The following is a 14,718-nucleotide window of genomic DNA, read 5'->3' as shown; positions in this document are numbered from 1 at the left end:
CTGACCGGGGTGGGGGGGTGAAGGGCAGGGGGCGAGGGGTGAGCGCAGGGCACAGGGAGCAGCTTAGAGGCGGGATTCTGAAAAGTCCTGCTTGTTGCTCTCTGATCCGACCTTTAGAGGCAGGTGGCCCCCTGTGCCCCCCGGCGTGGCCCCCCGCCTGCCCTGATGGAGTAGTGAAGAGGACAAAGAGGGAGAAACACCCTTTAATCTCAGATTAACTGCACGCGCAGACTCCCTCCCCCGCGGCGGAAGGCTGGCGAGCCGGGAGGACACGGCACCCCGGCTCCGCCTGCCGGGTCCCAGGCTGCCTCACCGGGACCTCGGTCCCGTTCGGGTTCCCACAATCTCCGAAGCACCCCCTCCATCCCTTCTACCTCGTCCAGCCGCCAACTTCTGGCTGGTGCTCGGCCCGGGTCGCGGGAGGGGACTCACGCTGACGGAAGCGCCGGTTCCGGGCGGCGGGCGGCGGCGGCGCTCCGCTCGGCCAGGTGCGGCGGGGCCGAGCAGGTACAGGTGAGCCGGGGCTGTGGCAGGTAGGGGACTCGCCGCCGCTGCGGAGGCCTCCGCTGAGTGAGAGGGCTGACAGGTTTGTGTTTTCCCCTCTCCTCCTCCCAGCTAACCACACCCCTGCTGCTCTCCTCCCCACTTCCTTAAAGGGTGGGGTGTGTCGTCTGCGGCGCTCGGTGCCTGCTCCAGCCTCTTACCATAAACTCTGAAGTAGAAGCCGCCTGCGAGCCCCTGGCCGCACGTGCTCACCTGGGGGGGGGGCCGTTTCTGCCGCCCCTGGACCTGAGATGGGGTCTCCTGCTGTTAGGTCCCCCAATTCCTACCACTCCCCCCTCCTCCTTCCACTCCACCTGCAGACTTTTGGAGCCACATTGAGAAGTTGCTGTTTCCATGCAGAGATAGTTCAAAGCTGGAAACCGAACCTGCCTCCCGCACTCTCAGTACCTGCGTCCTTCCCCCGTTTCTCCGCGTCCTGAAGTGCCCAGACCCTTTCCAGGGCTCCAGAAATCCGGTGGCTATCGCCAGGGGCTTTGGCAGGTGCCTGTGCTGTGACAGGGCGGGACCAAGGGGTGGCACAAGAATAGTCCTGGAAGCTAAGCAGCCTGCCCCCCATCTCCACATTGTCCCATTTCATTGCCCAAATAAAGAGGTGCCTCCCCTCTTACTCAGGCCTCCAGGGCACTTATAACCCTGTCCCCCATCACTACAAAGATGCCAGGCTTTCTCCCAAGTAGAAAGAGGTGAACTGGACTTAGCATAAGGTCAAAAGTTGGTGTGTGCTTAGCGCCCACCCCCCCCCCCCCCCCATCACACACACACACACACTTCCTTAAAGTTCCTCTCTGGAGTCTCCACCCCAAACTTGTTCATTCTGCGTCCTGTGAGGGATTGGGATCTCGCACTTTCTGGAGGATGCTCTTCACAAAGTCGGCTCTAAAGATGGCAGACACGTGTGACAGCCCAGCGTACACAGCCACCCCCAGGACACTTCCTGACCTCCATCTCCAAACTCAGCGGAGCAGCCACCCCAGGCCAACAACAGGAAATGCAGCATTTGTGAACATGTCATTGCCAACCACCGTGCTAAAGAAACTCTCAGTTTACATGATTTATTTCATTCTCCCCATTTTCTGCGAAAATGGAGACTTAGTTAACACATCCATGGCCACAAGGCCAGAAAGTCAGTGTTTCTCAAAATATGATCAGTGGAATACCTGTAGCTTTTAAAATACAGAAACAAAAATAAATAAATAAAATGCAGATACAGCCAAGTGGGTGTCCAGGGAGATCTTGGCTAGGGCTTGGGGAGACAAGGCAAGTCAGACAGCAAACTGGGGTGAGCAGGGAAAGTGTGGGAGAGGCAGGTGGCTAACTGACCACACTGGAAGGAAATTGTCAGATGGCTTCAGAAAGTGAGGTGATGAAGGTATAGAGGTGGGAAGGTAAGACACCTGCGTGAATTGCTCAGGGTCTGTGCTAGGGTGGTTAACAGTGGGAACGGAGTGCACAAGGAACCTGGTGGGTTTGAGAAAAGGGGTGTGTGTGTGCGCGCGTGTGTGTGTATGCTGCCCCTGTGTGGCCAAATCTATGAACTACAACCTCATTGGGCCCGGATTCCAGAAAGAAACGTTTTCAGGTATTCAAAATTGTCAGAGGTTGTGGAAATCTTCAACGACTTTTTTTAAGCTCCAAAACCTGGCTCCTAGAATGACACAATCATAGGTTTTATCTGTGAAAATCACCTTGAGAAACTCCCGGTGATAGCCAATTCCGCCTTCAGGTCTCCTTATGTTTTGTCCCATACAGAAACTAAAGTATTGGTATCACATATGTTTGCTTGTTACCTGCCTTTAAAAACAACCTGTCAGAACCTGGCTGGAGTGGCTCAGTCAGTTGAGTGTCGTCCTATACAATGAAAGTTGCTGGTTCAATTTCTGGTCAGGACACATATCTGAGTTGCAGATTGATAGATGTTTCTTCTCTCTCTCTCTCTCTCTCTCTCTCTCTCTCTCTCTCTCTCTCGTTCTGGGGTGAGGGTTTTAAAAATAAAAACTGTCAGAAATGCTTTCAGGAGCCTGGGATTCTATGTACATGCTCTAAAAATTTTCTATCGATGGCTCATTGTGGATTGGGATAGTGACCTGCCCCAGTGGAGAAGCAAAACTATTTCCCTTCTGTCTACTTCTGTATTGTCTCAAGCAGAGACAGTGCTACTGTGAAGGCCATAGTTGGAAGGGGGAGGAGAGTAGAATGGGAGGTTCATCAAGAGGAGAAACCTGTAAGGAGAAAAGACTGACTTTTCCATTTAGATGTTCCATACTTACCCCAGACTCGGGTATTTAACTGCATGATATTGCTTCCCAAATATATCCCCTTCCAGTCTCCCCCATGTGTGTCAGCAACATTATCCCAGGAACCGAATGCTAAAATCTTACAGTCACCTTTGACTATCCCTTCTCCTTCATTACTCCATAGCCATTCCATCTCCAACATCTTCCCTACTCAGCATTCTCTTTCTAGTCCTATTGCCTTTCTGGTTCATGGTGTCTGTGTCTTACACCAAACTCTTGTAACCTATCCTCTACTCTCACCCCAAGAGTAGTTGGACTAGAGCTCAGAAAAGTGGTCTGATGAACTTCTGGCATCTGAAACCATAGGAATGGATGAGATTGTCGGGGGTGGGCACAAGAGGGAGTAGAGACCTTAAGGTCAGGCTCTTGCTAGAAGCAAATCTAGTGAAGAGGCAAAAAGTCAAATGGGGTGGGTTGATGAGTAAATTGGAAGTGAAGACATGGAGGCAGAGTGTGCCAATAACTTTCGAAAAGCTTGGCTGAAAGAGGGGGTGGGAGGGGTGGAGGGAGTTGGGGGTTGAAAGAGGGCTGTTTTGTCATTTGTTTAACCTGGTAGCCAGAAGAAAGGGTTTGAATCCACGTGGGAACGATCCAGTTAAGAGAGAAATGTGACCTTGGGCAAGCAAATTCATCTCTGAGTTTGTATCTCCTAATCTAGGAGAGAAGAAGCATAAGTATTAGTGCTCTATGTACTACACAGGGTACTATGATGCCCAAACTAAGTGATAGGTATGAAAATGCTGTGATTATTTTTTATTATCATGATTATTTTTAAATATATATTTTTATTGTTGACAATATTACAAATGTCCCCATTCCTGCCCCCTCCATCTGCCAGCCCCTACCTCCCTACCCCAGGTCTTCCAATGCTGTAATTATTAATTTTAGAAATGACAGGAATTGAATAGGACAGGATTATCTATGTGGAGATACTACACATATATCTGTTACATAGATACAATTTGTCAGGTGTTCGCTTTCAGAACTTTCATCCATCATCTAGTTAATCTTCATAACAACTGAGGTTGATAGTAGTTTTCCTGTTTTGTAGAAAATAAAAGGAGGCTTGAAGAAGGCAATTTGTCTACAGCCACCCAAGTGTTAAAGAGTAGAGCTGAATCCCAAACCATCATTGGCAGAGCAGTTATGGTATATACTAGTAATCAGGGCCTTTCCATTCTGGACAATGGGATTAAAACACATAATGTCAATTTACTATTAAAATAAAATTTCATTTTAAAAGAATAGTATGGTTATAAGTGTTCTAAACCAAAAAAAAGGAACAACAATAACAACAAAAAACAACCTCATGGGCACAGGGCTAAATAACCGAAGTCCTTCATCACCAAAGAACATCTATCTATAATTTAATCAGGTGCCTCTAGATTTACTAAATGGACACATTTGAAGCCAAAAGAGCTGAAGAACTCAAAACCATGCCCTTGACTTCAAAAGAACCCTTTCTTCCATCCATGAAGGCACTCCTGGTTGTTCCCTTTTCCCCCTTATAATAGAATACCTGATTTTTAGTTGGTCATGGGCTGCCCAAAATAAAGACTACATTTCCTAGTGTCCCTTACAGGTGTCACCATGTGATTAAGTTCTGGGCAATGGTTGGTGAGAAGTTACCTGTGCACCTTCAGGATGTGGCCCTTCAGGGGAATGGGCGTGCCCTCCACTATTTCCTTTTCCATTCTACCTGATGATGGAAACCGGAGCAGCCCTCTTGATCTGTGGTGCTAAGAATAGCTGAACACCACGAGAGATGAAGCCTGGGTTTCTATTGCCATCAAGCTGCCATGCTAGTCCTAGAAATAGCCTGGACCTAGCTGAACTTTTATATGATACAGAAAACCACTTAAATTATTCAGGTTCTTGCATTTTGGGCTTTTCTGTTACCATAGCCTAGACTGCATTCTAACTAAAGTACCACCATTTAGCCTGATTTCTTTTGTATACAAATTAAGGCAGAACCTCAATTTCTATATTTATAAAACTAGTGGACCGGTGCACGAAATTCGTGCATGGGAGGTGTCTCTCAGCCAGCCTGCACCCTCTCCAATTTGGGACCCCTTGGGGGATGTCCGACTGCCAGGATCGGGCCTAAACCAGCAGTCAGACATCCCTCTCGCAATCCAGGACTGCTGGCTCCTAACTGCTTACCTGCCTGCCTGCCTGCCTAATCGCCCATAACCACTCTGCCTGCCGCCTGCTCACCCCCAACTGCCCCAAACCCCCTCTGGCCTTCTCGCCCCAACTGCCCCGCCTTGCTGTCTGATGGCCCCCAACTGCCCCCTGCCAGCCTGATCACCCCTAACTGCTCCCCCGGCCAGCCTGATTGCCCCCAACTGCCCCCCCCTGCCAACCAGCTTGCCCCCAACTGCCCCCCCTTGCTGGCTGATCACCCCCAAGTGCCTCCCTGCTGGCCTGATTGCCCCCAACTGCCCCCCCGCTGGCCTGCCCCAACTGCCCTCCCTGCCAGCCAGCTCACCCCCAACTGCCCCCCCTTGCTGGCCTGCTCGCCCACAACTGCCCCCCCCACCGGCCTGCTCACCCCTGCCGACCTGATTGCCCCCAACTGCCCCCCCTTGCTGGCCTGATCACACCAAACTTCCCCCCCTGCTGGCCTGCTTGCCCCCAACTGCCCTCCCCTCCTGGCCTGATCGTCCCTAACCACCTCTGCCTCAGCCCCACCACCATGGCTTTGTCCAGAAGGACGTCCGGAAGGTCTCCCAGAAGGTCTCCCAGTCTAATTAGCATATTACCCTTTTATTAGTATAGAAGATGGGAATAATTTACCTTACAGGGTTATTGGGAGGACTAAAAATAATACTTATAAATTCCCATGCTAGTGCTATGGCTCATGATGATAAATGGAAGGTATGATATCCTTATTGTAATTATATTGTAAAAAATAATGTGTCCCTGAAATAAATATTATCATTGTTTTAAAATACTCCATGACCCCCACTCATGTGGAGGTGAGAACTAAAATAAAAATAGCAAAGTTGATAACTAATGTAAGCTAAATGATAGGTATATGGGGGTTAATTATCCTGTCCTCTCTCATATTGTCCTTGAAAATGTTCATAGTGAAAAAAGTTACAAGAAACAAAATCTTTCCACAGAGAGAAAAAAATAATTCCTGGACATAATCCAAAGAGAATTTTCTTGGGAAAAATAAAACTGTATCGAGTCCTTTGAGAAATTAAGTTGGGTACTCGAGAGAGAGGGCAGATGGAGAAGGCAGACGAATGTTTTTATTTTTCCATTAAAGAACAACAGGCAGAGCCTCGGTGCCACTGAAGCCAGGCAGTTTCCACAGCCCTGGGCACTCCGAGCCTGCTCCATGACTTTTGTGACTATGGCCTTCTTGGCTCTCAACCCCTTACTTTCACCTCTGAGTGAGCTCACCAGGTTCCCCACCGCCTACAGCTAAGCTCTAAAGCAATGGAGTAACTAAATGGACTTTTTCTTGCCATTGTTGACGTCTGCAATCCTCCCAAATGTGGCAATCTGCTCCCAGATCACACTATGCTAGAAGCATCAACTAGGAAGTGAGAGCAGAATGCCACAGGCAGATTTATTGTTAGTAGCAAGAAGAACCTCTTAAAAAGTAAGAAACAAAAAAATATGCCTAGCTAATGCAAGAACCCTCAAATCAGAAGAGACAAACAACCCTCCACACTTCATTACCTTCTGAAGGTAACCCTATATTACTCAGAGCAGCTCAGTAATTATCGTCTACCAGAGGCCCGATGCACAAAATTCATGCAAGAGTAGACCTTCCTTCCCCCAGCTGCTGGCACCGGCTTTCCCTCTGGCATCCAGGACCTGGGCTTCCCTCCGGCCACCAGCAGGCACAGGGACCCTCCCAGCCACAGCTTCGGGACGTCCGGTCTAATTAGCATATTATGCTTTTATTATTATAGATTTTGAACATCATGAAGAAAAGTTTAAATTATGTTCTTCATCTTATATTTTAGAGAAAAAAACATACACTGTACTTCAGAAAAGTTTATTCAAATGTTTGCCATAAAAGAATTGGGTGCTTATAGATAAATTTCAGGAACATGGGAAATCAACTTAGATTTCATTTTTTTTTTGGGATGCTAAGTTACCTGTCTGTACCAGAGTATTTCATCCTTCTAACTCCTTCGCAGTGAATCAAAGCAGTATGTAATCTTCACTGGGGACATCCAAACAAGCGGTCAGGTGAGGGTTTTTTAAAAACCACATAAATCATATCAATACCCCTGGGTCTGGGAGAGGCCACGCGCCCCTGGGTCCGGGTGAGGCCACGCGCCCCTGGATCCGGGTGAGGCTGGGTCCCGGGTCCGGGTGAAGCCGCGCGCCCCTGGGTCCAGGTGAAGCCACACACCCCCTGGGTCCAGGTGAGGCCACGTGCCCCTGGGTCCGGCCAAGACCAAACCAGAGGGAATCGGACCTGCATTACCACCATTTGTCCACCATCCAGAGCTGAGGGGTCAGTGCCGACATGTACACATAAGGAACTGGTGGACATTGATATTGGGTCTCAAAAGAACTGTTGGTCCAGAAAGAAACTCACTACAGACTGATTCATTTGCCTGTCAGCATAACTATTATTGCTCGTCTCACATTCAGTTCATATAAGTATATCTCTAGTGACACATGATCTCGCTCATCTAGGGGAAATGATGAACAACATAGACTGATGAACAAGAACAGAACCAGAAACAAGGAGGCATCGATCGGACTATCGGGCCTCAGAGGGAGGATAGGGGAGGGTGGGGGGAGGGGGGAGAGATCAACCAAAGGACCTGTGTGCATGCATATGAGCCTAACCAATGGTTAAGTTCAACAGGGGGTTGGGGCATCCGTGGGGAGGGGTGTGGGATGGGAATGGGGGGATGAGGACAAATATGTGACACCTTAATCAATAAAGAAATTTTTTTTAAAAAAAATCATATCAATAGATGCAAAAAGCATTTTGATAAAACCCAGCACCCATTTATGACCAAAAACTCTCAGCAAAGTGGGAATAGGGGGGATATACCTCAATGTAATAAAGGCATATGTGACAAATCCAGAGCCAATATCATATTCAATGGACATAAACTATAAGTGTTTCCCTTAAGTTCTGGAACAAGACAGGGAAGTCTGCTTTTACCACTCTTATTCAACATACTACTGGAAGTCCTAGCCACAGCAATCAAACAACAAGAAGTAATAAAAGTCATCCAAATTGGAAAGGAAGAAGTAAAACTGTCATTATTTGCAGATCAAATGATACTTTATATAGAGAACCCTAAATATTCCACCAAAAAACTACTAGAACTGATAAATGAATTCACTAACGTAGTAGGATACAAAATAAATATCTAGAAATCAGTTACATTTTTATACACCAATAATGAACTATCAGGAAGGAAAACTAAGAAAACAATCCCATTTATAATTGCTTCAAAGAGAATAAAATACCTAGGAATAAGTTCAACCAAGGATGTAAAAAACCTGTACTCAGTAAATTATAAGACACTGAAGAAAGAAATTTAAGAAGACACAGCCCAGCTGGTGTGGCTCAGTGGCTGAGCATCAGCCTATGAACCGGGCGGTCATGGTTCGATTCCCGGGCAGAGCACATACCTGAGTCGCAGGCTCAATCCCCAGTGTGGGGTGTGCAGAAGGCAGCCAGTTGATGATTCTCTCTCATCATTGATGTTTCTCTCTCTCCCTCTCCCTTCCTCCCTGAAATCATTAAAAATATATTAAAAGAAAAAAAAAGACACAAATAAGTGGAAGCATATACCATGTTAGGTGATAGGAAGAATTAACATCATTAAAATGTCCATACTAACCAAAGCAATCTATAGGTTCAATGCAATTCCTATCAAGAAACTAGTGGCGTATTTCACAGAAGTAGAAGAAATATTCCATAAATGTATATGGAACCACAAAAAAACCCAAATCGCCATAGCAATTTTGAGAAAGAACAACAAAGTTGATACTATGATACCCAACCTGATATCACAGTAATCAAAACAGCATGGTTCTAGCATAAAAAACAAATATATAGATCAGTGGAACAGAATAGAGAGATAAGAAATCAACCCATGCCTTTATAGTCAATTAATATTTGACAAAGGAGGCAAAAACATACAATGAGGTAAAGATAGTCTATTCAATAAGTAGTGTTGGGAAAATTGGATGGATACCTGCCAAAAAATGAAACTACACTACCTTCTTACACCACACACAAGAATAAACTCAAAATGGAATAAAGTCTTAGATATGTTTATCAAAACCATAAAATTCCAAGAAGAAAACAAAGGCAGTAAAAACATGACATTTCTTATAGCAATATTTTTTTTCTGATATATCTCTTGGGGCAAGGGAAACAAAAGAAAAAATTAACAAATGGGACTACATCAAACTAAAAAGTTCTTGCACAGCAAAGGAAACATCAACAAAATGAAAAAGACAACCCAGTGAATGGAAGAACGTATTTGCCAATGATCTCTGATGGGGGTTAATATCCAAAATTTATAAAGAACTTAAACAACGCAACACTGGAAAACAGCCCTGCCTGGGTAGCTTGCTTGGTTAGAGCTTCATCCCAATACACCAAGGTTGCAGATGTGATTTCCAGTCAGGGCACATGCCAGAAACCAACCAGAGAAATGCAAGTTAAAACCACAATGAGATATCCTCTTACACCTGTCAGAACGGCTATCACCAATAAATCAACAAACAACAAATGTTGACAAGGATGTGGAGAAAGGGGAACCCTCATGCACTGTTGGTGGGAATGCAAATTAGTGCAGCCACTGTGGAAAGCAATATGGAGTTACCTCAAAAACTTAAAAATGCAAATACCGTATGACCCTGCGATTCCACTTCTGGAAATTTATCTAAAGAAACCTGAAACAATAATTTGAAAGAATATATGCACCCCAAGTTCACTGTAGCATTATTTACAATAGCCAAGATTTTGGAAGCATACCCTTTGCGACAGCATGGATGGACCTGAAGAGTATTATGCCAAGTGAAATTAGCCAGTCTGAGAAAGACAACTACCATATGAGTTCACTGCTATAAAAAGAAATACTAGTAGAGAATAACAAGTGCTGGTCACAGTGTGAAGAAACTGTAACCCTTGCGCATTGTGGGTGGGAATGTAAAATGGTGCAACTACTCTGCAAAATAGTATGGTAGTTCCTCAAAAAAGTAAAAGTAGAATTACCAAATGAACCAAAGAGTTCACTTCTGGGTATATATGCAAAAGAATTGAAAATAGGCTCTCCAAGAGATGGTTGTATACCCATGTTCATAGCAGCATTATTCACTCGAGCCAAGAGGTGGGAGCAGCCCATTGACAGATGAATGGGTAAACAAAAATGTGGTATATACATACAAATGTTTACTATTCAGCTTTAAAAAGGGAAGGAAAGCCCTGGCCAGCATGGCTCAGTGGTTAGAGTGTCAGCCTGCGCACTAGGAGGGTCTTGGGTTCAATCTCTGACCCAGATTGGGTGAGTGTGGGAGGCAACCAATGGATGTGTCTCTCTCACATCAGTGTTTTTCTCTCTCTCCCCCATTCCCTTCCACTCGCTCTAAAAATCAATGGGAAAAATGTCCTCACTCCTCGAGTAAGGATTTTTTAAAAGTGGAAGGGGGGGAGGAGGGAAGGAAATTCTAACACATGCTACTACATGGGTAAACTTTGAAGACATTCTGTTAAGTGAAATAAGCAAGTCATAAAAAGGCAAATACTGTAAGATTCCACTTATGTGAAGTATATAAAGTGGTCAGACTCATAGAAACAAAAAGTAGACTGATGGTTGCCAGGAGATGGGGGAAGGAGGGAGAAGGGATTTGTGTAATGGGTAGAGTTTCGGTTTTGCAAGATGAAAAGTTCGAAGGATTGGTTGCACAATAATGGGAATATAGTTAACACTACTGAACTGTACACTTAAAAATGTTCAGAATGGAATAAAAAAAATGTTCAGAATGGTAAATTTTATAATCTATTTATTTTAGCACAATTGAAAACTTTTAAGAAAAAAAAAGCAAAGGTGGAAATCAGACTTTTTATGTGAAATCTCCCAAATTGCAAATGTTAGCAACTGTCCTCAAGCTGTAGTTGCCTACCTAATGGGATTGCACCCTTTCCTAATAGCCAAGCCCCAAGTGTATCTCAGTGACCATCTCCCCCCCCCCCCGACCCCCGCCCCATGTGACTTGGGTAAATCCTAATTGGCTCAAGTCAATCATAGTGGTCTCATTCCTTTTGCCAGGGCTGAACAAGAAGTGGGCATGTGACTCAGTTCTGACCAATAAGGTGTGAGGGAAAGTCTTCTGTAGGTTTTCATAAAAGGTTTCTTGGGTCTGAAATGAGACATACTAGGGAGAAACAGCCCTGTTCCATTTCTGGACATTGGTTCATGACAGGTTAAGACGCCTGGAACTGCTGCAATAATCTTCCAACCAAAAGGCAGCCATAGGCAGATCAGAAGGATGGAAAGAATCTGGGGTCTCAATGTCATTGCGTTGGACATAGCCTTCTTGCCTCAGACTTTCTGTTATGGGAGACAATTCATCCCATTATTGGTTAATCATTTTGAATTGCATTTTAAAAGTTGCAGCTTAGGGGCCTCCTCTGGCAGCAGGTGCCGTCCTCCACACAGACTCGACTGAATCATCTTGACAGAGAAGTCAAGTACTGTATCTGAATCACAACCATCACAGGGTCCTGTGGCCTCGTGCTATCAGTATTGAGTATTGGTAATCCACCTCCCGGAGGAGGCCCAGGATCATCCAGGCAGGCTGACTCACAGGAGAGACGTTTGTCTCCTGGTCCCTGTGCTTATGCCCTCAGGTTGTGAGCGCACCCCTATTCCAGGCATCAGCCCTTAGTGCACCATTCGATCATTAAATTTGTGGTATACTGTGCCATACCAAAAAAAAAAAAAGTTGCAGCTTAGAAGATCATAAGTGATACACAGCTGGGGTAAGTATGTGGATCAAATACACTGAGTGGCCAGATTATTATGATCTCTGAACGCATAATAATCTGGCCACTCAGTGTATATCCTATATAATAAGAGGCTAATATGCAAATTGTCCCCTCGACCAGGAGTTCAATCAGCAGGCAGGCCGGCCAACTGCCCTGGCCAAGCTGGCCAGACCCCCACACCCATGCACGAATTCATGCACCGGGCCTCTAATACACACACACACACACACACACACACACACACACACACACACACACTGAATATATACTGAGTGGCCAGATTATTATGCATTCAGAGATCATAATAATCTGGCCACCCAGTGTAAATCTGCTGCCAAATCTGACCCAGCAGCAGGCTATTTATTACCCACGTGTTTCCCTGGTCTCTTGCATTAGCACTACTTCTTATGGAAGTTCTCCCTGCAATATTCAAACCAACTCCGAGCCCCCACCCTCCTATTTCCATCATTTAGGCCTCAGAGAAGGCCCAAGCCATCTCTGTGTCCCACATCAAGCACCAGTGATTTCCTCAGTCACTTACTAAACAAACTCAATTATGTCTGCACTGTGGTTGCCTATTTCTAGAAAGGGTTCTTGCTACTGCCAGCTCTGCAACAGTTGCATTCAGCAGCCATCCTCCTTATCTCTGCAAGATTATTGGATATGAAGTTGGCTTTGTCTGATATGAACACATCCACCCCAGCTTTCTTTGATTCCTATTAGCATGGTATATCTTTATCTCTCTTTTATTTTTAACTTGTGTGCTTATATTTAAAGTGGGTTCCTTTTATACAGCATATAGTTGGGGCTTGCTTTTATCTAATCTAACAATCTCTGCCTTTATTTGCAGTCACCTTGCAGTCAACTGCTTTAAGGGGGGGGGGGGCGGGGAGGTGTCTGCATTTAGGAACTTTTTTTTTTCTGGCACAACATTTAAAAAATAGTTGTCCTTCCTTACATAAATTTACATGATGATGACAGGGAGGTTGGAAATGTGGTAGTGCCCAGCAAGGATGCCTGGGGGTATGAGGTGGGGCACATTAGAGACAGTGAAAACTGCCGCTAGACTTTTGCAATAGTTTAGCTGAACTTTGGGGTCCTCTGCTGAAGATCCATTCTACTGAAGGAAGAAACAGAAGTTGGTCACGAATTGGTTATAGTCACCAAGATTTCTCCTTCCCAGGCTCTGGGTACACCTTAGTCGCCCTCTTCACTGAAATTATGCAGAGGATAAAAAAAAGTTCAGAGTGTCTGAGTTGGGAGCATTTAGTTCAGCCTTTTCTTTTATAGTTGAAGGAAGTCAGAAAAGTGAAATACTATGCTCAGGTCATGCCCCTAGCTCAGCAATTTTCAATATTGGTATGCTGCAAGAGGCACACTGGTATGCTGCAAGAATTTTTAAAACACGCAATATTTGCCTATTTAGTCAAGGGCACTGACTTCTTTTCCCTTAGACTATCAACACAACAATTGCTGTTCGGTGTGAACAAATCAAAATTATACCTATTTATGTATCAGATCAGCAAAAATGATATATTTTCTGGTGTGCCACAGAACTTTAGTAATTAGTTTATGTGTGCCATGAGATGAAAAAGGTTGCAAATCGCTTCCCTAGCTAGTGGTAGAGCTTGGACTAGAACCAAGTCCTTTCCGGATTCCTAGAAAGGGAATGTTACTGGTTTAACATTAACCTTTGTATTCTACTTTTTTTTTTTAAAGATACAATTAATTTCTACTCTTTACCCACTCAAAGTTTAAGGGGGGAAAACAACAAGACAAACAAGGAAAATCCTTTAAGAACAGAATGAAACACATAGATAGCAAAACAGACAAATTCACAGAGCAACTGGGACACACAGATAACACAATGAAAGAAAGAGACAAGGAAAGTCAAGTTTTTCCAGGGAGTTGTTAGCCTCAACTTGTAGCCTTTTTGGAGATTGCCATTAAAGGTTAGCATTTGAACCAGGAACTATAACTTACCTGGGTTTGGGGCTCAATCCCCTCTGTGGGGTGTGCAGGAGGCAGCCGATCAATGATTCTCCCTCATCATTGTTTCTCTCTCTCCCTCTCCCTTCCTCTCTGAAATCAATAAAAATAAAAAAAGATATGTAGGAACTGTCTTCCAACAGAAACCAGGAATGGGTGTGTCAAGGGAAAGGAATCCTATGTGTTAAAGTAAGAAACATTCTAACCTGTAAAGAATTTTTGTGAGTTTATTTGAGCCAAACTATCAACAACTGCCAGGAAGCAGACCCTCACCATATTGAGATAATGCTCCAGAGAATGGCGGTTTTTCACCTAGTTTTATAAATTACCTTCAAAGGAAGAGACATAAGTGGGTTTACATGAAATCCATTGGTGATAGATTAGGGAGGTGGGAGAAAGCAAAGTGGGGAAACCTCTGGAATGGGATAAAAAGTAAAATGGTAGACACATGCTTCTTTTATATAGGTGGGTACAGGATAATTAACAGTCAACAATTAACACCTGAACAATAACAATGTGGGAATTTGTGGTCTCTCCCCTGACACATTGGTTGTGCCCTGAGGGGTCCTGAAAAATGGAAGCTACTAGTTACCCTGACATTCCAAAGGTATGTTATCATAGATGTAAAAAGACAATAGGGCTGAAACCGGTTTGGCTCAGTGGATAGAGCGTAGGCCTGCGGACTGAAGGGTCCCAGGTTCAATTCCGGTCAAGGGCATGTACCTTGGTTGCGGGCACATCCCCAGTAGGGGGTGTGCAGGAGGCAGCTGATCGATGTTTCTAACTCTCTATCCCTCTCCCTTCCTCTCTGTAAAAATCAATAAATTATATTTAAAAAAAAAAAAAGACAATAGGCTCAGTTAAGATCAACGT

At 44.9% G+C, this 14,718-nt stretch overlaps 1 protein-coding gene across 3 annotated transcripts in view; it reads right to left on the bottom strand.

The window, feature by feature from the left end:
• PTK2B (protein tyrosine kinase 2 beta) overlaps window positions 1–607 on the bottom strand; it is a 116,384-nt gene extending 115,777 nt beyond the window's left edge. For 2 of the 3 annotated variants that reach the window (XM_079772120.1, XM_079772122.1), the window contains exon 1: window positions 375–607. The gene's annotated coding sequence lies outside the window, so the exon portion shown is untranslated. The remainder of the gene's footprint in view (window positions 1–374) is intronic. The other variant, XM_079772121.1, reaches the window with a different exon arrangement.
• Between the last annotated feature and the right edge of the window lie 14,111 nt (window positions 608–14,718).

This window comes from Cnephaeus nilssonii (genome assembly GCF_951640355.1).
Source record: "Cnephaeus nilssonii genome assembly, chromosome: 5".
Classification (NCBI taxonomy): Eukaryota; Metazoa; Chordata; class Mammalia; order Chiroptera; family Vespertilionidae; genus Cnephaeus; species Cnephaeus nilssonii.
This window is presented reverse-complemented; position numbering and strand designations above follow the sequence as displayed.